Raw genomic sequence first — 26,445 nt, forward strand, 5'->3', positions numbered from 1 at the left:
TTGTGATGTTGTGAGCTGCTCTGGAGGGGCTGTGCTCAGAAAGGTGGCATCCAAATGATTTATAAATAAACATTAAAATAGTGCACACCTCTCCTGGTTGACTTACCAATATGTTAACCCTCAAGTTACAAACTGAATGATCCCTGCTGTTGCAATTTCAATAGTTGCCCCATGTGATGAACTACCAGTCCTGCAACTTGAAACATCCTTTTGATTGCGATATAGACCCTGGACTGGCACCACACATTGGGTCCTCCTGGATAGGAAGGGATACACAGAAGTTCCTCTTTGGTTTGGGACCTTGTCTGACCACCTAGGTCTTCCTTTATCTGGTGTATCCCTGTGTGTCCCCTGAACTTTGATTCCTAGTTTCTGGTTCCTGCATTCCTGGCTCACCTTTTACAGATGTCCTTATACCTGCGGCCATCTCCATGTGTCTAGCATAGAATGAAGGCATTGGTTCTGCAGCACAGGTAGGCCCTTTATCAACGTGTCCTTAATAACAAAACACAAAACAAGGGCCTGATATTTGGGCTGGCAGATTGCATGATAACAATTCCCCCCACCTGAACACAATGTTATCCTAATTCTGATTCCAAGGCATCAAGACTAAGTCTCATATTGAACAAAGGCAATCTTTGGGTTGTATCCATGGCAACCGCCTCTCGGAGAACTAAGGATTGAGAGTGAGTGTCCACCGCCAGTGACAGATCCTCGTTCTGCAGCAGACCAAGCAGGCAGGTGTGCTGTCACAAAGCAGCTCAGCCCGTTTCCCCCTGCCAATCACTTTGACGTTCACATAATTACAAGGAAATAGTTCTGCTGCCTCACGATGCAAATCGGAAGCGACTGTATTTGCAGCAAATGCCGGGAGCACAAAACTCAATCTTTCTTTCAAATACATTTTAATAATCCCGTCCCTCCAGACTCCCAACTTTTGCAGCAGGAAGGGGTTCTCTCGTCTTGCTATCTTGTCAATCTATGTGGTAGGGACTCTCCTCTATTTTGGGGTGCCTTAGGCCTAGCAGAGGGAACCAGGCTTAGCAAGGAGTTTCCCATAATGCACTGGGCCTTGAATCCAATCAGTGTTCTGCCAGAGGTGGAATGCTTGCAGTTCTGAAAGTTAAAAGCTTCATTTAAGCTTTCTTTTTTACAAACAAACAAACAAACAAACAAACAAACGGTGATGCTCTGCTTTATGGAAAACAACAGAGCTTTTCAGAACTCCACAGACAGTGTTTTGGAAAACCCAATGTTATAAAGTCCATTGAAGAAGTGTAAGACCTTTTCAAGCCTATAATGTCTACTGGAGGACAGAAGCACTGGAAAGGAAGGGCTGTTGTGAAGCCGCAAAGTTTTTTTTAAATGTACAAGTAGGACTACACACTGCCTGCTCATCTCCTAAGCATAAGAAAGAGACAGACTTCTTCTCTTCCACCCCCCCCCCTTCATGAACTATGGAGGAAAGTGAATTCCTTTTGCTTCCACCACAATTGCCCTTGGACCTATTTGTTTGCAACTTTACACGCTTAATCCAACTTGGAGGGGCTACTGTGCCTGTAAATTCCACCCACTTTGGTCAAAAGAAGGACACGTTAGAGCCATTTCTAGATTCCCCAGTATGGTGAAGTAGCGGAGGCTGCCTGGCACTGCCTGGGAATTTGTAGAAACCAAAAATTATTGTGTTTTTCAAATGGGTAGTGCAATTTGCGAATTTGCCCCATCATGCCAAAAATTGGGCAAATTCACACCAAAGCCACATTTTGTCCTGCCATCTTGATTCAAAATTGCACTCAAACATTGATGCAAATTGCCACTCCCACTTCATTATTTCAAGAGACATCGTCACCTATGCAAAAAAGAAAAGAAATGGAAAAATAAAAGGAAAAATAAAAGGTGAAATCATGCCAATGTCATATTTTGGTCCATCATCCTGAATCAATATGGTGCCTGGCATCTGAACATCAATGAAGACTGTGGGAAGCTTCATGCCAAGTTTGGTGACAGTACAGTGAGAGGTAGCCACACCTATAGCAAACAGATGGACAAATAGAACACTTTCTAAAATGTATAGTATATAGGAGAACAGATCTTTCTGCAGGAGTGCTTTCTGCTTCTTGCTGCATCGGGATTTTGGTCCCATGAAAGGTGATTTGCTCATTGCACTCAGTCAGCAGCTTGGCCTAGTGCAAGGGTAGCCAACATGGGATCCTTCAGAACATGTGTGGACTACAACTCCCATCCATCCCATCCAGCATGCCCAATGACCAGGAATGATGGGAGTTGTAGTCTACATCACTTAGAGGACTTCGCATAGGCTACTCTTGAGATAATCAAATAGTGCATTTTGTCAGTGCACAGTATTTTGTACTGTAATGGGGTATTTTTTTTGTCAACTGGTTTATTTATTGGCTCATTGCTTTATGTGTTCCCCACCTTCTCCAGGCATTTTGTGATTGGGTGGATTAGAAATTGAAATGAGCGAATGGATCAATAGCATCCATAGGTCAGCTCAACGGGATGACAGCCATGTCAAACCTTTTTTCAGATAGTAAAATGTATTGCTTATAACCTACCAGCTATTGGGGTGGGGGTGGAGGGAGGGAGGGAAGGAGAGAGAGAGAGAGAGAGAGAGAGAGAGAGAGAGAGAGAGAGACTGTTAAAGTGCAGGAAGAAATACTGACATTTATAAGAAGGACATGAACTTTTAGTCTGTCCACCACGAGGAGAAAATATTTCATTATTTAAATGGGATCACACTGTCTTCTTCCTGTCTCCACTTCTGTGTTACATTATTGGTCCTTCTTGGTTATAATAAAATCACGACACACAGGATTCTTGCAAACAACATTCCTGAAAATGTCACTTCAGCCAAGTGGCAAAGAAGAAGAAGAAGAATTCAGTTTTTCTAACATTTTCCAGTTGGACTTTGGTGGCTAAAATGACATTCTTTTAGCTCATTAAATTTATTAGGGTATGTACTCGGGTCTGTGGTTGGAGACAGCTTTTCTTCTTATTTGCTTAAAAATGTAAGGAGGATTTGCAGTGCTGCATCACAGCTCTCAATTTTTGTGAAGTCGTGGCTGGGTAGGGCAGCAGAAGAGAAGGCAGATTGCACAACAGTGGTCATGGCATAAGAGTGAGAAGGATGGAACACTGAGAGGGGGCAAGTAGTGGTTTAAAATAACAGCTGAACTTTGAGCAAAGCAGGGATGGAGGAAACTGAGAGGGAAATGGCAATTTTAAACCATGGCAGAAGTTTCAGTAAAATACCTCACTACAATGCAACATCTGAGGGCTCTGCATCAATTATTATTATTATTATTATTATTATTATTTTATTTGTACCTTCTCACAATGCATTTCACTCTGTATGCAGTTTACAACATGAAGTTCCATATTCAGTGTAGTAGTTTAGCAAAGATATTTTATTAACAAGCAAACACTCATATACATACCAACATCCAACAAAGGAACATCACTTTCTCAAACTGAAAACGATAACTGACAGGATTGGTCTTAAAGATTCTAAAAGAGTGGTCACTGGGTGTGCACTCTTCCCACCTTGGATCAAATCTATGCTTCCAGGTGTCATAAGAAAGCTGCAGAGATAGCGCAGGATAGTGCACAACCCAAAAATGACCTCTTTCAGCTTCTGCCTTCTGGAAGAAGGTACAGGGTTATAAAGACTAGGACTAGCCGCCTGAGAAACAGTTTCTATCCAAGTGCGATTTTGGTTTTAAACGCAGGGGAAGGAGTCTCTGTGGGAGTATATTGTATTTAAATATGGGGTATCAGAGTTTTTAGGGGGCTAACCAGGTTGGGATAGCAGGCTTGTTGGTTTCTGAATGTCTTATGTAGATTTTTCAGTTTCGTTGGGGGCAATGACAATAAAGATTATCATATTGTATTATCGTATTGTATCATAAGGCATGGAAATGGAGGTGATCTGTGTGCCCGTGAAAGCTGAAAAAGCAAGGAGAGAGGAAGAAAAATGGCAGTGATGGTGAAAATTGGGGTGTGTGTGTGCAAAGGTGGTTGCCTAAGCGAGGGAGCAGGAAGCATAGGGATGGGGCTGAAGATGAACGCAGGTTCATGAGAGGGTCTGCAGAATAGGAGGGGATGGTGCCCTCAGAATTGGTCAGAAGGTGAAAAGGGTGCTTTGCGTGTCGAGGTCCCCAAGCCACCCCCCAAATAACTCACAACGCTCACTTAATTTTTGTTTAAGGTTTTTGGCATAATTTTGGCCACAACTTTATTTAAATACAAAACCGTGAGTGGTTGTTTAGGCATTGGTTAAGACTATCTGTCCCCCTGCCTGGGGACAGAACTGACTTCCGGGCACCACCGAAAGACAGTGCGGGGGAAAGCAAGTCGGGGAGAAATGGAGCTGAGTCACAGACCCTCACCTCTCATCCGCATGCTCCCCGAAGGCTTGCCGGCCCTAGTCCCATTCCAGGGATTGGACGAAAAGATGGCAAGCCCCAGGATTCCTTTAACGGAATTCCCTTTCCGCGGCAACCATGGAGGGGCAGGCCCAGCCTATCCTAACCCCTCCTCCACCAATTTATAACCAATGCCTAACCGCAACCTTACAAGTTGTGACGATTTGCTACACAGTAGGCAAAAACCAAATGGCCCAGCCAATCAGCCAGATGGACAAAATTCCTACCAGGCCCCTGCCCCAACGGCAGGTGACCCCATGACAGGCATAGCAAGGTCAATGCAACAACCCCTTACTCAAGGGCGGGTGGGCGGGTGATTCGTTGCACGCAGCAAAGAGAAAGCTCCAGGCTGCATGCAGAGTATTTAAACATTTTACCCCTCCCACCAAAATTGCAACATAACTTTTACCCCAGCAACCCAGTGAACCAATCACTGCCCCAGGCCATCTTTAGAGTCCCTGCCTGGTAACAGAGGGGTGGCTCAGCAGACCCCACTGCAACACGTGCTCTCCATGAAGAAGAACACACTTTGTAGTTGCTGTGGTGGAGGGAAGAGGAAGATGCAGGAGGTTACTTTGGGGCTGGTTTGTGTGCATGGGGGGTTTGCACAAAAGGAGGGGGAGAAGGGATGGACATGGGGTGAAGGTGAAAACAAGGATGTAAAGCAAGACTGCAGAATAGAAGAGAGAAGTGGCTTCAGAAATGGGGTTGAGAAGGTGAAAAGCAAGATCAGTAGTTGCATGGGGTGGAAAGGTGAAATTCTAGGAGGTTAATGTGGGAAAATAGCAGGGTGGTTGGTAAGCAGAGCAAACAGGGACAGTCCCTTGTTAAAAATAAAACAAAACTGAATCATTATTATTATTATTATTTTAGCTGCAGGATCTGTACAAGTAATTAGCATAGGCAAATCATATAAAGTATGCAGCACGATGAGTCAATAATAGATTTCCCCCCAAATTATTATAATCTGATGACTTCATTATCTGGCATGTCAATTAACATGTCAGTGAGAAGAAGGGAAAAGATAGGAAATATCGTTCTTTTTTTTTTTTCCCCAGTATCTGACACATTTTATTTTATTTTTTTTATAATAATTTTTTATTGCATTTTTTCCAAATTACAGAAAGAGCAAAAGAATAGACATATAGAAAGAAAAAAAGAAAAAAAGAACAGAAAATCACAACCATTTCAACAACTTATTTCAAATTTCCGTTGGACTTCCCCACATCTCCCACATAATGCATTCTTGATAATAAAGTTATCAGCAAATTATACCCTTATTTCGTGTGTTTCTTTATATTTTCAGTTGCAATTTAAGTTTAAATCTCTTATTCTCCATTTACTCTAAAAATATAACATAATTTCGTTTTTACCCATTTAAACTTTGATTCTTTCATGAATGTTATCAATTTCATAGATAATAAATTTCGTTGCTGGGGCTAACGTTCCAAATCATACGGCGTCTTATGTTTCATACAACTTATAATACTTTTGCAGATAGTCTTTAAATTTTTTCCAGTCCTCCTCCATTGCCTCTTCTCCCAAGTCTCGGATCCTTGCAGTCATCTCGGCTAGTTCCATGTAGTTCATCAATTGCGTCTGCCAATCCTCCAGTGTGGGCAAATCTTGGGTCTTCCAATGCTTAGCGATAAGAATTCTTGCTGCTGTTGTAGCATACATAAAAAAAATTCTATCCTTTTTTAACACCTTCTGGCCGACAATGCCCAGAAGGAAGGCCTCTGGTTTCTTGGGGAAGGTGTACTTAAACACCTTTTTTAACTCGTTATAGATCATTTCCCAAAAGGCCTTCAATCTTGGACAAGTCCACCAGAGGTGAAAGAATGTCCCTTCAGCCTCCTTGCATTTCCAACATTTATTATCAGACAAATGGTATATCTTAGCGAGCTTGACTGGGGTCATGTACCACCTGTATACCATTTTCATAATGTTTTCTTTCAAGGCATTACATGCCGTAAACTTCATACCGGTGGTCCATAACCTTTCCCAGTCCTCAGACATAATATTGTAACCAATGTCTTGAGCCCATTTTATCATGGCTGATTTAACTGTCTCGTCCTGAGTATTCCATTTAAGCAGCAAGTTGTACATTCTCGATAATACCTTGGTCTTTGGTTCTAACAACTCTGTCTCAAGTTTCAATTTTTCCACCTGGAATCCTGTTTTTTTATCTAGCTTGAAAACCTCATTAATTTGGGCATAGTGTAGCCAATTTTGCACCTTATCCTTTAATTTTTCAAAGCTCTGCAATCTCCAATTACCTCCAATGTTTTCTATTATTTCCCAATATTTCGGCCAATATGCCTCCATATTGGGTGTTTTCCGAGCTTTGGCCTCTATTGGTGAAATCCACCTCGGAGTTTTACTTTCCAATAAGTCTTTGTATTTTTTCCAGACCATATATATTGCTTTTCTGACAATATGGTTTTTAAACATTCCATGTGTTTTCCCCTTGTCATACCACAAATACGCATGCCAACCTAACGAATTATTGAAGCCTTCCAGATCTAGGACATCAGTGTTTTCCAATAAAATCCAATCTTTCATCCAGCAGAAGGCCGCAGCTTCATAATATAACCTTAAGTCCGGCAGGGCAAACCCCCCTCTCTCCTTTGCATCGGTTAGTATTTTAAACTTTATTCGGGGCTTTTTGCCCTGCCAGACAAACCTAGAAATATCCCTCTGCCACTTTCCAAAACATTCCACTCTGTCCACGATCTGCAAGGCTTGAAACAAGAACAACATCTTTGGCAAAACGTTCATTTTTATAGCTGCAATTCGGCCTAACAAGGATAGTTTCAATCTTGACCAAATTTCTAGATCTTTTTTGACTTCTGACCAACATTTTTCATAGTTATCTTTAAATAGATTCAAATTCTTAGAAGACAGATTGACCCCCAGGTATTTCACTTTTTTAACAATGTTTAGTTCTGTTTCCTTCTGAAACCCCTCTGTTTCAGTAACTGTCAAGTTTTTCCCTAACACCTTAGTTTTTTGTTTGTTCAGCTTAAAACCCGCCACCCGACCAAATTTCTGAATCAATTCCAAAACTCTTTTTGTACTAGGTTCTGGCTCCTGTAATGTTAAAACCAAGTCATCTGCAAATGCTTTCAGTTTATATTGTTTCGCTCCGACCCGTATTCCTTGTACCTGCCGATCCTCCCTTATCATATTCAGCAAAACCTCCAGGACTGAAATAAACAATAAAGGGGATAGGGGGCACCCCTGGGGTGTTCCTTTTTCAATATGAAGTTCTTCTGTCACCACATTGTTCACTATCAACTTAGCTTTTTGTTCTGAATAGATTGCCTCTATTCCATTCTCAAACCCCCTTCCCACTCCCATCCCTTCCAAGTTTTTCTTCATAAATTTCCAAGAAATGTTGTCAAAGGCCTTCTCCGCATCAATAAAAATTAACACTGCTTTGGTGTTAATATTTGTTTGTAAAAGTTCCAGAATATCGATAATATTCCTGGTGTTATCAAACAAATGTCTACCTGGGAGAAAGCCTGCTTGGTCCTTATGGATTACTTCATTTAATACTTTTTTAAATCTGTTAGCCAAAACATCCGCAAATATTTTGTAATCCACGTTTAGGAGTGAGATGGGGCGGTAGTTCTTAAGTTGAGTCTTTTCAGTTTCCACTTTAGGTATCAGTGTGATGAATGCTTCTTTCCACGTATCTGGTGCCCTCCCTCCCCCCATAATCTGGTTGCAAACCTCCATTAATGGTTGTATCAAATAGTCTTTTAACATCCTGTAGTACTTGGAGGTGAGTCCATCAGGGCCTGGAGATTTGCCTAGTTGCATATTCTGAATGGCATCCTCGATTTCCTGTTGTGTTATTTTACAATTCAAGATTGATCTCTTCTCTTGAGATAGTTTTGGTAGGCCGTTGTCTTTCAAAAATTGTTCTATCTCAGTTGCTTCCTCGGATTCTTGTGTATACAGTTTTTTAAAATATTTCTGGAAACACTTTCTAATTTCTCCTGGTTTCTGAATGTTTTTCCCTTCAACTTCTAAGTTGGTAACATAATTTAATTTTTGTCTCTTTTTCAACTGCCAAGCTAGCAGTTTCCCACATTTATTCGCAGATTCAAAAGATCTTTGTTTCATTTGTTTGATTTTCCATTCCACTTCTTGGTTAATCAATTTCGCATATTGTGACTGGTGAAATTTGATTTCTCTTAAAGTCTCTTTTGATTTTGGATTCAATCTTAATTTTTTCTCTCCATCTCTTATCTTCTCCAATATCTTGTCCTTTTTACCATTCCAAAGTTTTTTCTTGATCGTATTCTGTTGTATCAGGAACCCTCTCATGACAGCTTTGCTTGCGTCCCAGATTATTCTCTTTTCCACCGAGGTATTCAAGTTGATTTCAAAATAGTCCTTTAAGGCTTTTTGGGCCTTCTTTACAATCTCTTGATCTCTTAACAGGTTGTCATTCATTTTCCATCTAAAGGAGTCGGCAGTAGTAAGTTTCATTTCCATTTTCAAAGCGTTGTGGTCGGAGCAAGTCTTTGGGCAGATTTCTATTTTTGTAGTCTTAGGTGCCAGCCCTCTAGTTGCCCAGATTTGGTCGATTCTTGTCCATGACAGGTGGGCCTCAGAAAAGAAGGTTCCTTCTTTACCTAGGGGGTTTCTCGTCCTCCATAAATCAATTAAATCCATATTGTCAGTTAGTTCAAAGAAAGTTTTTGGTAGTCTTCCATCTTTGGTCAAATTCTGATTCTGTGACTTATCCATAAAAGTGGAGACAACCCCATTCATATCTCCCATCATAATGATGTTGGAGTAGTCCAGGTAGTCCAGTAGTGTCTCATGCAGCTTCTTATAAAATTCTGATTTCCCCTCATTTGGTGCATAAATTCCTAATATCAAAACTTTCTCTCCTTGAGTTGATATTTCAATAGCCAGGATTCTTCCTTGTTCGTCTTTGAACAAAAATTTTGGTGATAAATTCTCCTTGGCATAGATCACCACGCCTCTCTTCTTAACTCTATCTGATGAGATGAATTCTTGGCCTAATCTTTTATTTATTAACACCTTCCTGTGTATCCTGGTCACATGGGTTTCTTGCAAACAAATTATGTCCAAATTTTCTTTCTTTAGAATATGGAAAATCCTTTTGCGTTTTTCCGGGGAATTCGCGCCATTAATGTTCCAACTATACAGCTGCAGAGACATCCTGTATCAACCTGTTGTTACTCTTATTGGGCGTCTTCTTTTTGGTCCAAGTCCGAGGATGGTAGCTCTTTTCCAGACTCTGGTGGTGGCCAAATAGCTGCCGCTCCTTTCTGCAAGTCTTCTCCGTTGTCGTATAGGAACTTCTGGCTGTCCTCTTTCGTTTTGATTTTTATCTTCTTTCCTTTGTATTTGAATGAAAGGCCTTGTGGAAACTCCCACCTGTATGGTATTCCGTTACCTCTCAAAAGTCCAACTAGATCAGTGTAGTTAGATCTGAGATCCAGTAATTGTTTAGGAATATCCTTGTAGATTTGTACTCTTCTATCCTGGATCTCAAGTGCTTTGTTAAAATGTAGGTCAAGTAGCTTGTCTCTCTCCTGCTTAGTCCTTAAGATAATCAGACAGTCTCTAGGCCTGTCCTTCCCAGCAATCCGTCCCAATCTGAATGCAGTTGTTATTTTGAAATCTGTATCTTCGTTTATACCCCAGAATTTAGAGAATTCTGCTGTTAAAAAGCCAATCAAGTCCTCTTTCTCAATCTCTGGGATAGAGCGTAATCTCAAATTATTTTCCCTGTTTCGCAATTCCACCAAAGACAGGTAGGCCTGCTGGTCAGTAATATGTTTATGGAGCGGCCTTACCTCTCCTTTCAGTTCCTCCACTTCTTTAGTTGCTGCTTCTGCTTTTTCATTCGCAGCCTCGGCCAATTTTCAATTTTCAGATGCAGCGTCCTTTAGATTTCCAATATCTTGTGAATGCTTAGCCACCTGTTCGGAAAGTTTGGTGATTGAAGATGTGGCTAAGTCAATTTTTGCAGTTTGATCATCCACTTTTTTATTCAAGATTGCAAATTGTTGTAACATTTCCTCTAAAAGAATGTTAGATCCCCCAGCTGCCATATCTTCACTTGTTAACTGTTCAGCTTCTTCAGCTGGGGTTGTTGGTGATGGTACAGCCTGTAGAACAGCAGGGACTGAAGATCTACGAGCCTGGGAAGCCAAAGTTGTTTGTACCAATTTGCCTTTCCCTGCTTTCGACGCAGCTCTTGTTTTTACTCGGTCGCTCATTCCACACCTGTCTTTGGATTCAAGGTCAAATTATCAAAAGTTCCATGGGAAGGACTGGCCTCAGAGCAAATAACCAAACCACAGAGAGACAAAACAAAGTTGGTTCTCAGGAAATTGTAAATCCCAAACTCCACTAGAGGGAGTATTGTTCAGTTCAGGAAAGAAGAAACAAAGTTTCAGTCGCCATTAAAGTTCCTGCAGTTAAGTAAATTAACCATAGTCTTTAGAGAAGACCTTTTCCCTCTGGCAGAGCCCTCTCTATGTTGCCACAGTAGTTTCTTAAAAGGTGCAAAATGCAATTGCTTAATTGTATCCACCAGTAATGCCACTGAGTATCCGTTTCAACTTTGTAAGTGTATCCGCAAAACAGCCTTTTGCCCCACTGCAAGTCCGGGACTGGGGGTTTTCAAGTCTTTAAAGATTTTAAAGGTCCAGCAGAGGAGAAGATCCCCAAATAATATAAACACAATAGCAAGAAAATAAAGGTAACTTGCCTTTCCTTTCAGTTTCCAGCTTCTCCAGACGTATGCTGTCTCTCATTTAAAAGCCTTTTTGTACTGCTTCCAGCTTGTCAGTTCCTTTGCCTTTGATCACTAAGCACCACCGGGAGACGGACTTCCTTTTTCTCGTCTCCCGCTTTCAGCCGAATTCATAAATTTGTAATCCAATCTCAAGTGAATCTTACTCACGAGTAGTTGATTTATAATCCAATGTAAAGGAAGAAAGGTCGGCGCTCATCCGTAACAGCCGCGCGGCTTCACTCCCGCAGAAAGAGCGATGAATCCACAGCACCGCTTCCCCTCCGCGCTTCCGGAGCCCCTTACGGGGTCCCTTCTTCGTTTTGGGGGTCGCTCTGGGTGCCCGCCGGATCCCACGGCCACGAGCTCGCTCTGCTCGTGGTTTAACTTAATGGGTCGTCGCTTTGCCGTAGCGAACGACCCTTTTCTGCGGAGCCCCTCTTCGCTGCGCAAAGAGGACCGCCATTACTCGTTTCGCGCCGCCTCCGGAAGTCAGGAAATATCGTTCTTTTGCATTTTTTGAAATCTGTCATCCTGTGAGCAGTAGATTTGTGAGAATATCTCGTAGCCATCACTGTTCCAATTTGAATAATAAAATACTTTACGGCTGCAAGGATTGGGCACAGATTGCATGTTCTACATGCACGTGTCAGTAAACCTTGTCCCAGTTGAACAGACGTTTTGAAGATGGCTGGGAAGTTATAAGCAAGCAGTTTGGAGAGAGGTTTGGCAGGACCACTAAGAATAACAGAATCATGGAATTGTAGAGTTGGGATGGACCGCAAGGGTCATCTAGCCCAACTGCTTGCAGTGCAAGAATCTCAGCTAAAGCATCCATGACAGATGGCCACTCAACCTCTGCTAATAACCTCCAAGAAAGGAGAATCCACAACCTCATGAGGCAGACTGTTCCACTGTTGTATGGCTTTTACCCTTAGAAAGTTTAGTTGATGTTTAGTTGGAATCCCCTTTCTTGTAACTTGAATCCATTGGTTCGGGTCCTTCTACCCAGAGCAGGAGAAAACAAGTTTTTTCTATCTTCCATAAGACAGCCCTTGAGATATTTGAAGTTGGCTATCATATCTCCTCTGAGTCTCCTCTTTTCCAGGCTAAACATACCCAACTCCTTCAACCGTTCCTCATAAGGCTTCCCCCTCAAACCCTTGATCATTTTTGTTGCCCATGCTCCAGCTTGTCAACAACCTTCTTAAACTGTGGCATCCAGAATTGGACACAGACCTCCAGGTGTGGTCTGACCAAGGCAGAATAGAGTGGTACTATTACTTCCCTTGATCTGGACACTGTACTTCTGTTGATGCAGCCTCGAATAGCATTAGCTTTTGTTGTTGACTTGTGATGGGTGCGAGGACTGAACCTGAGACACCCCATCTCCAGGTTCACGGGCGGCATGCCTATGAAGACCACTTGCTAGGGAGCACCAGTGGGAAAGGGCTAACACCTGTATGGGCTGCTTGTGGGCTTTCTGAAGCCATCTGATTGGCTGGTCTCAGAAACAGGTTGCTGGATTTAAGGGTTCTTTGGTCTGGTCCAGCAGGGCTCTCCTTATGCTCTTATGCATGCAAAGCAAGTTCTCCTCCAATGAGCTACGGCTCCTTCCTGCTACCTATTTCCCACTAATGTCTTGACATATGGAGCAGACATCACGGTGAGCAAATAAGGCGTCCTTTGACATAGTGTGCAGCTCTTCCGCATAATCTGTATCGGTTCCCTCCACTTCCTCAGTGCTCCCTTCTGATTCCCCAAACTATGAATAAATTAAAGACAATTTTCCATAATGTTTTACCTTGTGTTATATAATATGTCTCGAAGGAACCATTACATTGTTCGGGTGCTTAGAACTGCTTAATAATATGGCAGGATTTGTGTCTAGCAATATCGTAGTTGCTAAAGGAGTTGTTATGCATCCAAGGGCTCATCATGGCCAGCGAAGAGCAATTTTCTTTCCCCTTTTTATTAAGAGATGTGTGATAGTTCACGCAGAGAACGAGAGGCTCCTTTGCATGTAAAATGGTGCAGCATCCCAGCTGTGCTCTGCTTTGAGGGAGCTGGTTCGTAAAATTGGTTTCAAGGATGGCCTTCTGAAATATGCCCTCCTAACTTTGCCTCTGCCTTCAGGCCAGCTTCATTTTGCTTCAGGTTTTCCAAATAATGCCACTGGCATGTGGTAGAGCTGAAAAGAAAGGCGGGGATGGGCAAGTGGAAATAAGGGCTAGGGACACAGGTGGCGCTGTGGTCTGAACCACAGAGCCTAAGGCTTGCCGATCAGGAGGTTGGCAGTTCGAATCCCTACGACGGGGTGAGCTCCCATTGCTCGGTCCCTGCCCCTGCCAACCTAGCAGTTCAAAAGCACGTCAAAGTGAAAGTAGATAAATAGGTACTGCTCCAGTGGGAAGGTAAACGGCATTTCCGTGTGCTGCTCTGGTTCGCCAGAAGCGGCTTAGTCATGCTGGCCACATGACCCGGAAGCTGTACACTGGCTCCCTCGGCCAATAAAGCGAGATGAGCGCCGCAACTCCAGAGTCGTCCGCGACTGGACCTAAGGGTCAGGGGTCCCTTTACCTTTAGCCAACAGCTACTGGTCACAATGGCTATGTTCCACCTCCGCTGTGAGAGACACAATGCCTCTGAATACCAGTTGCTACAGGAAGCCACAGGAAGGGAGAGTGCTGCTGCACTCTGCATGTTTTGCTTGCAGACTTTTCACAGGCATCTGGCTAGCCGCATGAGAGGAGGACGCTGTATTAAATGGACCACTGGTCTACTTTAGCAGACTCTTCTTAATGTTCTTAGGAGGGGAGGGAATTCTCAAGCAAATTCTTCTGATCTGCTTCCTTGTGAAAAGTGCCATTTTTTGCAGACTGGTATTTATAACAAAATGATTTATGGTCTCTTAATTTCTCATCCCCTGTTATCCAGTGATGGATGTTATTCGACTGAAGGGTGTTGGAAAGGAAAGAGGGTAAAAGTGTCAGATTTGGCATCGAAGGCAATCAATGTCTATTCTGAAGCGAACCCCAGGCCTAATCCCAAGGAAACGCATACAGAAAACACACTTATGTTGGGAAGGGCTGCAGCTCAGCAGTAATGCATCTGCTAACATATAGAAGGTCCCTCATTCAATCCTGAGCATCTTCAGGTAGGGTTGGGAATATTCCCTGCCCCAAACCCTGGAGAGCTGCTGCCACACTTTATGCACAATATTGAGCTAGATGGGCCAATGGGCTAACACAGTATTAGACAGAGTCCCTTCTTCTTATCTACTTGCTAGCCCCACTGGATGCAAGTTCTTCCAAGTTGGCATACATAGGATAGGGTAGGCTGTAAAGTATGATCCTAAGCACTCACTGCCCTGGGAGAAAGTCCCATTGGCCTCAACAAGAATCACTTTTGATTAGTCAGCCTGGATAGCTCAGTTGGTTAGAGCATGGTGCTGATAATGCTAAGGTTGCAAGTTCAATCCCTGTATGGGACAGCTGCATATTCCTGCATTGCACAGGGTTGGACTAAATGATCTAAGGGTCCCTTCCAATTCTATGATTCTAAAGCATTTTTAGAATTGCACAGGGAATATTTGTGCATTATTGGAGCATATTCTTCCCATGCAAAAAGTTCTGATTCAATTCTGGGCATCTCCAAGTGGTCCTGGAAATGACTGCTATCTGAAACTTTGGAGAGTTTCTGCCAGTCAGTATAGACCATGGATGGGGACCATCTCTGGTCCTCCAGATGTTGCTGCCTTAATAACTACTATCCATCCCTAATCATTGGCCATGCTGGCTGGGGCCAATGGGAGTTGGAGTCTAGCAATCTGGAGGTTCACACAGATTCTCCATCCCTAGGTTAGATCATAGTGGGATACATTGGAGCTGACTGTGAAACTTAAGAACTCCCCTTTTCTTATGTCGCCTGCAGTAGGGGATCCATACATCCTTGTGGTGGAATCCCATACTCCTGGTAAGTGACTGTAAATATTCCAACCACATGAGTGGGGCAGATTTCCTGAATCTCCCACCTGATTAGCATCTATTTCAGCAGGGTTCTGATTGGGAGAGAAAGGCACATGTGACTGGTCTTTCCTATATGTTTGGAAGAATGGGGATATGGGGAAGAAACATCAAAGTTAGAAGGAGACCCCTCCCCCTTTAAAATGTTACATTTATTTGTTGCTTGCTACATAAAATGTCTCTGATTTCTTCAAATTCTCAAAGTGCCATGTTTCTGAATTAATTCTTACAGATTTAACCAGGTGCGCTGTATTGCTGACACTGTTTCAATCTGCATTTGGCTTTTGAATACCATATTTTGATATGAGTTTTTGTTGCATTGATTTTTAGTCTGATATTTTGTATTAATTGAATTTCTGTTTATGTTGCTGGCTGCCCAGGAAGGAAGAGCAGGATGTAAGCAACACATGAAATGGTGAAAGAAAATGACCATCAATATTAATAATTGAGTAATAATCACTTTTTTTTTTTAAAAAAAAAGCTTGTTCTGAAGGGGTTCCTTCCTTTTAGTCTCCTCCTTCATGAAGCCGTGGAATCCTCAGGTGGCAACCCAAGCGTTGCCATGGCAGCTGAAGGTGATGTCACAAACCTAACATTCTAATCTGACCGAGTCCAAGTAACCAGGCAGAATTAGGGGCAAAAGTGTGAGAGAGACTGGTTTTCATAATTAGAAATGAGAGGGCTTCAGGAAAAGGCTACAGGCATAAAAATTTGCTTGTTTATTATATTGTTCTCTTGCCCTCCCATCCCAAGTTTGCCTCTGTGTGAAAGCCATTTAAAAAGAAAAGAAAGGAAAGCAATGTGAATTACCTTGGCTAATGCAGAAATACATCTTGTACAATTAAATGCTCACAGAAAGACGAAAACAATAACATTAAGACCAAAGCAGCTTCAACTCAGGAGTGAAAAAGGACCCCCACTGATTATAATGGGCCTTGGGGTGCTGCTAAAGAAGGAGGGTGAACACCTAAATTATTATAGCATCACCTATTGAAGTCAAATAGAAGCTAAATTTGATATTCATTGCATTTTTCCTGAGGCTTTCAGAGTAGGGTTGCAAGAACGCCAGAAAAAGTGTGATTTTTTTGATTGACTTGCCTAAAATCCAGGACAAAGCACCACATTTCTGAAATTTTCCCCAGACGTCAATGACACCTTTGAAATCCTGGTAATGTCCAGGGAACTCCAGACGTAGAGGCAAGGCTTCTATTGTGTTCGCAATCATGTTAAGGAACATAACATGTGACCTGCAATATAGAATTTCCTGGAGGGATGCTGTGAGTTTTCTTCTGATGGTAGCAGGCAACCTAAGAAGACGATTAGTAGACAACAACAATACATGGACAGGCTAAGATGGGAGCTGGTGGGGCTCCAATATAATCCCAAGGACTATATGGATGCTAGCAAATTAAGTTGTAACTCATCTCTCTCATTCACTGGGAGGGGCAAGGTGGCAGGGAGGTTGGTGTGGTGTAAACAGACCACCAGGAGCACCCTGCAATGGCTGTACTGGTGTGTTAGCACTGCATGGGCCTCCCTGTTGCCATGCCCTTACCCAATAGCAACTCAACTGTTGGGAGGTCAGGTGTGTATTGCCATCCCACCATGCTGCCCAGTACTGTTACTTTCAAAGTTCAAATGCAGCCCTTCTGGAGCTATTCAGGATATTTAAATCATGCTCATTAACGCTACAAAGGACTTCTCTCTCTCTTCTCTCTCTCAATAACCATTTGAGATATACCTCACTCTCAGAATGTTGAAGAAATTTTTTTACTTATATGACCACTTTGAGTTTTAATGTCTGGGCTGCAGTGACATACTGGGCTTGACCCAGTGTACCTGAAGGAGCGTCTCCATCCCCATTGTTCAGCCCGGACACTGAGGTCAAGCGCCAAGGGCCTTCTGGTGGTTCCCTCACTGCGAGAAGTGAAGTGAGGTTACAGGGAAGCAGGCAGAGGGCCTTCTCAGTGGTGGCGCCCGCCCTATGGAATGCCCTCCCTTCAGATGTCAAGGAAATAAACAACTACCTGACATTTAGAAGACATCTGAAGGCAGCCCTGTTTAGGGAAGTTTTTAATGTTTTATTGTGTTTTTAATATTCTGTTGGGTGCCTCCCAGAGTGGCTGGGGAGGCCTGGCCAGATGGGCAGGATATAAGTAATATATTATTATTATTATTATTATTATTATTATTATTATTATTATTGCAAGATCTCTTTCATCAGATATTTCCTCACGTGTAATCATGGATGTTGCAACAAATGCCAAGACCGGGTAAGCTGCCTGGTGACACTAATGTCCCACTAGGCTGGAGGCAGCCATTGTGGTTGTTATGCACTGAAGTTCTCACCCTGGGCCAGCAGGGAGGGATACTGTAGATAGTTTTCACTCATGTCCACATATGCAAATAAGGGATTGAAAGTGACGTTCAGTGATTGAATAGTTACAGAAAATGGTTACTGTTGCGTTCTAGTGGAGCTCTATATAAGCAGGCTGGCTGAACCCTTCAGTTCAGTTCTGTTCTGGCCTGTGAATAAACAAGAGCTGTTTGAAGAATCACTGTGTCATCTGATATGTTCACCCACAACTTAACAGTAGTCCCTCTAGAGATTGCAGACTCCAACTCCTATAATCTCTGACCGATGGCCATGATGGTTGGGGCTGATGGGAGTTGGAATCCACCAGTCCTGCAGGTCACCCTTGTGCTAGGCCAAGCTGCAGATGAGTGCATGATGACCAATGAACCTCTCTTGGTGCTTTTCAAGCATTTGACAGCTAGCAGCATGTAACATGGCATGTAACATCCATAATTGTTATAATGGAATAGGCATTTGCTCAGTTAAGCAAAATAATACCTTTTGCAAGGCACAAATTAGGCACAATACATAATTAGTGGTTCTATGCTTTGACTGGACTTTTCTGAAAAGTGTCACCACTCAATTTCTCGATAGAGTGTGGCTGAAGCTCTTGTGGGAACTCCAAGCATGAAGAAAAAACTATTGCTTTGCTACACTTAGGCTTGCAAGGATTTGTAGCGCTTACTAGCCTTTCAGGCATAGCCAAATAACATGGTACACTGTTTATTCACCGGAGGAACACAAAAGCCTTGATTTTGAAGCGAATTGTCACAGACAGTGCTTGGGCGCCATTGCTGTTCCAAACGATCCTTGGGCTGTCAACCCCACAGCTGCCATTTTAGGGACTTAAAGGTAAAGGGACCCCAGACCGTTAGGTCCAGTCGTGGCCGACTCTGGGGTTGCGGCGCTCATCTCGCTTTATTGGCCGAGGGAGCTGGCGTACAGCTTCCAGGTCATGTGACCAGCATGACTAAGCTGCTTCTGGCGAACCAGAGCAGCGCACAGAAATGCCGTTTACCTTCTCACTAGAGCGACACCTATTTATCTACCTGTACTTTGACGTGCTTTTGAACTGCTAGGTGGGCAGGAGCAGGGACCGAGCAACGGGAGCTCACCCCGTCACAGGGATTTGAACTGCTGACCTTCTGATCGGCAAGTCCTAGGCTCTGTGGTTTAACCCACAGTGCCACCTGTGTCCCTTTAGGAACTTACTGTTCTCTTTTAAGCAGGAAATGAGAGAGAGAGACAGAGAGAGTGAGTGTGTGTCAAGGGTGGGCGATGGGCACTCCTGGGCCCAGAGCCATAGGAAGGGGGTTGCGGAGGTTGTGGACTGCCCCGGGTGTCATCGCTGAGGGGGGGTGACATTTGGCGCGCCACCTGCCTGTGACTCCCAAGCCTACCCCAAGCTGTCAATGTGTGTTGGGTGTGTGTGACAAAAAAATTCTGCACCGGCTACCACCTGACTTTGCTACGCCTCTGCCTGGGTCCACTTTTTCAAGAAGCGTTTTGATGGCTATTCTGGATTATTTATTTATTTAGCCCGTCACCCTTCCTCCAGCAAGCTTAAGGTGGTCCACGTTGAGGTGGTGGCTCTCCCCCCAACTTCAGTTTCTCGTTACAACAGTCCACTATACTACATTGGCTCTCTCTTCTCTCCTTCCCCTTTAATTTTTTACATGTCTATTCTCCTTTGCAGCCCAAAGATGGGGAAGGAAGGAGTTTCAAAAGATATCAAGTCGAGATCATGATCTTTGTAGCTCAGTAATAAAATGAATGTTTAGGATATTACCAGCGACCAACCCTGAGTCCTCTGATTCAGTGAGGGGGGTGGAGACATTATTGGGGGATGTTATTGATAGGCTTCACTCTTCTTCTTTGTAAATGAACATATAATACATAGCTGGCCTTCAGTAAATATTCCCAGGGTAGCTTCCTTCCTTGCTTGCTTGCTTATTTATTTATTTATTTATTTATTTAACAAACTGTGTATGTACACACACACACACACAGAGAGAGCGAGCAGTTTACAATAATGCAAAATATTCATAAGAACATTTACAAGCAAAATAACATGAGAATATAATACATAACAATTAAGATCACCAAAAAATAAAAGGAGAACATTTCATTGGTTTTTCAGCTTGTAAACTGCCTTGTGTGTAGTAATATAGGAAGGTGGTATACAAATTAAAAGTGAAATTGCATAAAACAGGCTAGATTTAAAAGAAAAAAAATTGGTGAACAATAATATGATGCCAATATGACCACAAAGAAGGCACCGGGTGAGTCTCTTTGGGGAGGCTGTTTCATAACTGGGGTGCCACTGCCCATCTTGGTAGCCACTCACTTCTCTTCTCTTGGTAATGGTACATAGAACAGGGCCTCCAATGAAGATATAGGTTTGGGTAGGCCCTTCCCCAACCTTGCTTTCCTTCTCAAGCGCCCTCCCTTCACGGAAGGCATTCCTTTATTTCTGGACCTGGACTAGAACTTGCTAAAAAGCAGCAGGTTCTGGATTCACTCTGGAAACACTACCACCATGGATCCAGTCTGGATTTTAGAGCAGATGAAACTGTCCCCAGCCTTTCCCATGTTTAGTAAAAGTTACATGCTGACAACAACTGCCAATGGCTCCAGTATGATGAGTTTCTGATTCAATTTGTTATCCTTCCTTTGTTCCAAAAATAAACGCTTTCCCTGATGGAGCCATGATTGATCTATTCTGCATAGCAGAAGGGCTTCTATCAGATTCATGACAGGCTAGCTTTTTGGCAATGAAAAAAAACGAGTGTAGAGACAGCAGATATACCGATGAGTCCTTTGCAAAGCAGAGAATGAAAGCAACAATGACCGCTCCCCACATTAAATTGGGGCACCCTTTGCGTGGTTGCGCGCAGCCCCTGGACCTTATGTGGCTCCATTAGCACAGGTTTGGCTTCGCCTCTCCCCAGGTGGGATACCTGGAGGTCTCCACCTACCTCAGTCAGTTGCCCAATCCCGCCTGGGGAGGCATTGCCAAGGTGATCAGGCCAGGTAGGGGGAGGGACTACCTGCCCACACAATAGGGGGAGGATCTTACCTGGGAAACGTCAGTTGGCTCCAGAGCTTCTCCCACCGAACCCACCCTCAGTTAAGACTTCTTTTGCAGGTTAACCTTTTCTTCACCGGTATGCGGGCGCTGCTACGTCAGGGTCGCTGTTGAAGGGCTGGAAAGGAATTCCCCTGCATTGGCAGGTTTGCTTTGGCCATAGCAAAACGTCACAACTTTGGCGGTATCAGGCCTTGGGCGGAATCCTTTAGTCTAGCTTCCCTGAATGGGGGGGGCCGTGCAGCAGTGACCCACGCCCCCCTCTTTGCTGTGGCGAAACCAGGGTTCCCAATTAAAGGGGTTGTTTGAGGGGAGGCTTTGGCCGTACACCTAGAGGTCATCATTGCTCTCCTCTGTGACGGCAGCGTAACGGGGGCGGTCTCTCTCTGCTTGAACATATGTTCTCCAGAGCCAGCCCATTCCCCCAACACACTGGATAACCCTGATGTTCCCCAGATCCCCGGCGGGGGACTGAGAGGGATAAACGCCCAATGCTTGAGCCAAGGTCTACTCACATCTGAAACATAATAAAGTTGTGGCCAATTTTAATCCCATAGCACGTTGTCTTGAGTCGTTATTCCACCCAGGGTTTGGGGGACTCAGCCTGTCCACGCAAAGGTCTTTGTGATCACTGAGAAGCAAGCTTGCTTGGTTGGAAATGGTGTTGATAAAGTGGGAAATAGATCCTGGGAACATCTTATTTTTCCAATTCTCATTGCTTCTGGATGTTGCATAGAACCCAACCATTAGTGGCTGCTAGCTACATCACACAAATCCCTTCCTAGGCAAAGGGTCAACACATTTTGGAACTTCTGATATTGTCGATATTGGGGTCCAGAAAACATCTGGAGCCCAGAGTTTAAGATGGCGTAATACCCCTCAGGGTAACTCTAGACATTTTCATTCTGTGAGGCTAAGTGAGATAGAACAGCTTTTTTGGCTATGGTTTTTGATCCAGTAGTTATCTCTAAATTAAAACTGACCTCAAGATTCTCCCAAAGCGGGGCGAACGTAATCACATTCTAGGAAACAGCAAAAAGTGTCCCAAGGCGGTCTGACATACCTATTGTCTCCAAGAAACCGCCTTCAACCAGCAGCCCAATTCAAGTGTTCAGTAAGTGGTGATGATTAAGCATCATCACCTCCAGATAGGTGTCAATGCCTTTGCTGACCTACTCTGCCTTTGGTAATTAACATCAGACCTGGCAGAATCCAGCTTCAAAGAAATAATCCCATATTGGCTACTCAAAGTTTCCAAGTGTTGCTGAACTCTTGCCCTCATGCCTGTTTGGGGCAAGCATCTCAGAGGAGAACATCACCACTGAGGACTGTCGTTTTGAAACTAAAGGCTGTTGCTTCCAAGTTGCTTCCAAACTTTTTATTTACCTAGGTGGTTGACAAATACAGCACCAATGATCTCCAGCAGGGGCAGAAACCTTCGGGCTGTGAGCATAATCTGACCCACCACATCCCTCAATCCAACCTTCCGGGTCCATTCCTGCAAACCCTAACCACCTGCTAGTCATTGACAATCTGGAGCGAGTGCAGAGGAGGGCAACCAAGATGATCAAGGGTCTGGAAACCAAGCTTTAGGAGGAATGGTTGACAGAGATGGGTATGTTTAGCCTGGAAAAGAGGAGACTCAGAGGAGATATGATAGCCACCTTCAAATATCTCAAGGGCTGTCTTATGGAAGATGGAGCAAGCTCGTTTTCTCTTGCTCCAGAGTGTAGGACCTTATCCAATGGCTTCAAGTTACAGTGGTACCTCAGGTTACATACGCTTCAGGTTACAGACGCTTCAGGTTACAGACTCTGCTAACCCAGAAATAGTACCTCGGGTTAAGAACTTTGCTTCAGGATGAGGACAGAAATTGTGCTCCGGCAGTGCGGCAGCAGCAGGAGGCCCCATTAGCTAAAGTGGTGCTTCAGGTTAAGAACAGTTTCAGGTTAAGAACAGACCTCTGGAACGAGTTCTTAACCCGAGGTACCACTGTACAAGAAAAGAGATTCCGAATCAACACCAGGAAGGACTTTCTGGTAGTAAGAGATGTCTGACAGTGGAACGGACTCCCCAGGGAGGTTTGCCTGGTGCCTTCATTATATATTATTCTATATTCATTATATATTTTTAGGTGCCAGGCGAAAACGTTCCTCTTCAACCTGGCCTTTGTCTGATTAATATCCAACAGCCTTTTAAATGTATCTGTGGGAAAGGGAGAGGATATTGTTTTGTTGTTTTGGTTTAATTATTTGCTGTTTTTTTTTAATCTTGTATTTTATTCTGTCAGCTGCCCTGGGATATCTTATTGAAGACTAGTATACACATTTGATTGAAAAATTAAATAAACGAGTAAGGTGCAAACACAACAGCAGGAGCTCCAGATTGACGCCGCTGGTTTGTTTGCACCGCACCGGCCTCACCATTGCATCCCTCTTCTTCCCTGTCCTGTTGTGACTCAGCTATATGGAGGTCAGGTGAGTGGCAAAGCCCCATCACGCTGGTGACAGGTCTGCCATTGCTTACAGACAGCCTCCCGATCAGAAACCAGCAGCAGCTCACAAAACAGATCCACAAACACAGGGACCAGAACCTCCAGCAAACCCAGATCCCTGCTCTATCCCCGTAAATCTACGCAGGCAACATTATTGCAGGACCTAATCCTTCTGGTCACAACACTGAGAGATGGTTCACCCACTCATCTTCCAAAATGATTCCCTGGCATTGCTCTTCTGCCTTATTTCCATTAACCTGCAGGAGCTCTCTGCATAAGTGCAGAGCTGTGCATACAAGTGTGCATTATTGGTAAAAGTCAAGCACCACCCATTGTATGGCTCTCTCATTTTTTATTGCCCTTTGTGGTCACATGTTGCATGACGTAGCTTCATAAACAAGAGAGATGAAGAATAGTATTTATGCTTGTGTGGCAATTGTGTTTATGAAAATACAAGTAATACCTTGCAAATGGGGATAAGCTTCGTTGTCAACTGAACGGCCATTTATCAGGAAATTCAATTCTATCACCAGTGGTTTGAACTGGGATTATGGGTTTTTATCCCACTACAAGTGTTATTTAGCTATCAATGCCATGGTGTTTGTGCTATCATCAGCAGGGCCTTGGTAATGGTGTTCTGGCAAAGAATTACAGAACTGTAGAATTGGAAGGGATCCCAAGAATCATCTGGTCCAATCTCCTGCAATGGAGGAATCATAATTAAAGAATCTCTGGCCCATGGTCAAAGAGAAGGTTCAGAGGCATTACATTCTCGAAGTAACACTAGTTCTGATCCCATTCCATTATTTAAGACCCAGGCACAATATTGCCAGTCCATCTGCAATGAGGACATAACGCCAAATATAAAATGTGCTGTATTTAAAGAAATCCTGTATTAAAACACACACACACCCTGATTAATTTCTCAGAGGGAAAAAGCGGCGCTGGCTGAAAAGAACAGCAATGTTGATCTCATTCCATTACTTTCAACTCTGCGATGCCTACTGAAGCATAATGATGTTTTAGAAGGAAAAGGAAATAAAGTGTTTCGCAGACTGCAAAGGAGTTGTGACATTTCACAGATTCATAATAGGCTTTCTGAAGTTCTGGCATTAACTCTTTTGTGCTACTGTACCTTGGTACTAAATGCAGCCTTTGTTCCGCACACAAATGATCTTGTTTGGAATTCTTCAGTAGCTCTCAATTCACAGCAAGGAAACGTGCGGATTTCTTTCTTTCTTAGCCTAGTTTAGTTGTGAGGTAGCTAATCTGGGACAGGACTTGCCAGTTCACCTCATTTGACCTGAGTTTTCAAGGTTTTAGGACCTACATGGGGAAAATAACAGAAACCTGGGGGTGAAAATCCTTAGGATGAGTGATTCTGTTTTCATAAAATCATAGCATAAGAAGGAGACTTGGAGGTCATAAAGTGAGTCTGTGCACATCCACACCTAGATCTGGTTCAGGGCCCAATGTGGTACCTTGGATCTGGCCTTCTCTGACCCAGGATAAGCCAGACCTGATCTGACTTGGGGTCCAAACCAAAGTGGGGGCTTTGCATAGCTCTAAGTTTTATTAAGGGTTAATCTCCCCAATCCCTGAGTCCATCCTCCAAGTTCTGCCCATCACTTGACCCCACTCCTATATTCCTCACTGTTGTTTTTTGCTGGTTGGGTGAACAATATGCAAGGGGGGTGGGTCATGGAAGGGGAAGCATCAGAGAAGAAGTGTGTGTGGCTATCATATCCAGGGAATTTAATTTTGCACCATGGGCTTTGTAGTGTCACACACTGAATAAACTGCCATTCCCATGCAGGCATGCTTAAAGAGTGAGGCTAAGGATGGTTCGGTGCTTGCTCCACCTCCCCAAACTTTCCTCATTCTGTGTCCTGCATGATATATTTTTCTAGCACCACCACACAGCAAAGGGGGATTTAGGACAGTGTGACCAGTTTCCCTGGGCTGAGAGCATGCCTTCCCACCTCCTTCCCAAAGCCTAGCAATCACTTGTTTTGCATTTCCCCAGCTTTGGGGACCCTGACGGATCCCTCATACCTCCTTCCCAACCCCCAGTGCCTCGCTTACCTGGTTTTGGGAAGGCAGAGTAAGTGTTGGGTAATGGTGGTGGGGATTGTGTCAAATTTTGGCCTCTCACAGGGCACCACACAGTCGTACCTTGATTGTCAAACAGAATCCATTCCGGAAGTCCGTGTTAGTTTCTGTTTGCCGCTGAGCAGTGCTTTGGAGTCACAAGACTCTGTTTACATTCCACACATTCCATACTGTTGGAAGTCTCACAGAGACTGATGTGACGTACAGTGGTGCCCCGCAAGACGAATGCCTCGCAAGATGGAAAACCCGCTAGACGAAAGGGTTTTCCGTTTTTGAGCTGCTTCGCAAGACGATTTTCCCTATGGGCTTGCTTTGCAAGACGAAAATGTCTTGCAAGTGTTCCGATTTTTTCGCTCCCCCCCCCCTTTTCTAAGCCGCTAAGCCGCTAATAGCCTTTTAGCCGCTAATCCGCTAAGCCTTTAATAGCCGCTAAGCCTTCAATAGCCGCTAAACCGCTAATAGCGCTAATCCGCTAAGCCGCTAATAGGGTTGCTTCGCAAGACGAAAAAACCGCTAGACGAAGAGACTCGCGGAACGGATTAATTTCGTCTTGCGAGGCACCACTGTATTAGTTTCCTGTTCCTTTGTTCCTTTGTTGTTCAGTTGCTCTCTTCTTTCATAGAGAGAGGACGTATTTTTCTTTGCTGTCTGCGTAGCGAGAAATAAAACTCTTTAGCCATGTAGCCATAAATCTCATCACTCCCGTGTGCTGCTTTGATTCTCTGCTGGATGGGAATGTGCTTGAGGCCTCATCAAAGGCTCAGGTCGTTAATCACGTCAGGAGGCGATTCTGAAGGACTCGGCCAGAGGAAAATGAGCTTTATCAGCTTGGCCGAGCAGAGATCCCAACAGTCTGTTCGACTTCCAAAAACATTTGACAACCAAGGCATGGCTTATGATTGGCTGCAGGAGCTTCCTGCACTTGGTCAGAAGCTGCAGAAGCTGTGTTGGATGTTCAGCTTCCAAAGAACGTTTGCAGACTGGAACACTCACTTTTGGGTTTGGGGCGTTCAGGAGCCAAAATGTTCAGGATCCAAGGTATTACCAATGCCCACTCCTGATTACAGGTTACAAGGAATGGAAGGTTATTATAGATCCCCACGCCATGATGTGATACACGTAGAAAGTCAAATAA

The 26,445-nt window shown here is 43.8% G+C and overlaps 2 long non-coding RNA genes across 2 annotated transcripts in view; both read right to left on the reverse strand.

The window, feature by feature from the left end:
* Positions 1–26,445, reverse strand: part of LOC309529737 — a 903,093-nt gene that overhangs the window by 231,727 nt on the left and 644,921 nt on the right. The gene's annotated exons all lie outside the window — the stretch shown is intronic.
* Positions 403–25,509, reverse strand: LOC309529782. Its single transcript, XR_014218451.1, has 3 exons — positions 25,284–25,509; positions 24,334–24,524; positions 403–495 (listed from the first exon to the last, which is right to left on the reverse strand). It is a non-coding gene; the product is annotated as an uncharacterized lncRNA (long non-coding RNA).

Source organism: Podarcis vaucheri (assembly GCF_965113315.1).
Source record: "Podarcis vaucheri genome assembly, chromosome: 3".
In the NCBI taxonomy this organism is placed as follows: Eukaryota; Metazoa; Chordata; class Lepidosauria; order Squamata; family Lacertidae; genus Podarcis; species Podarcis vaucheri.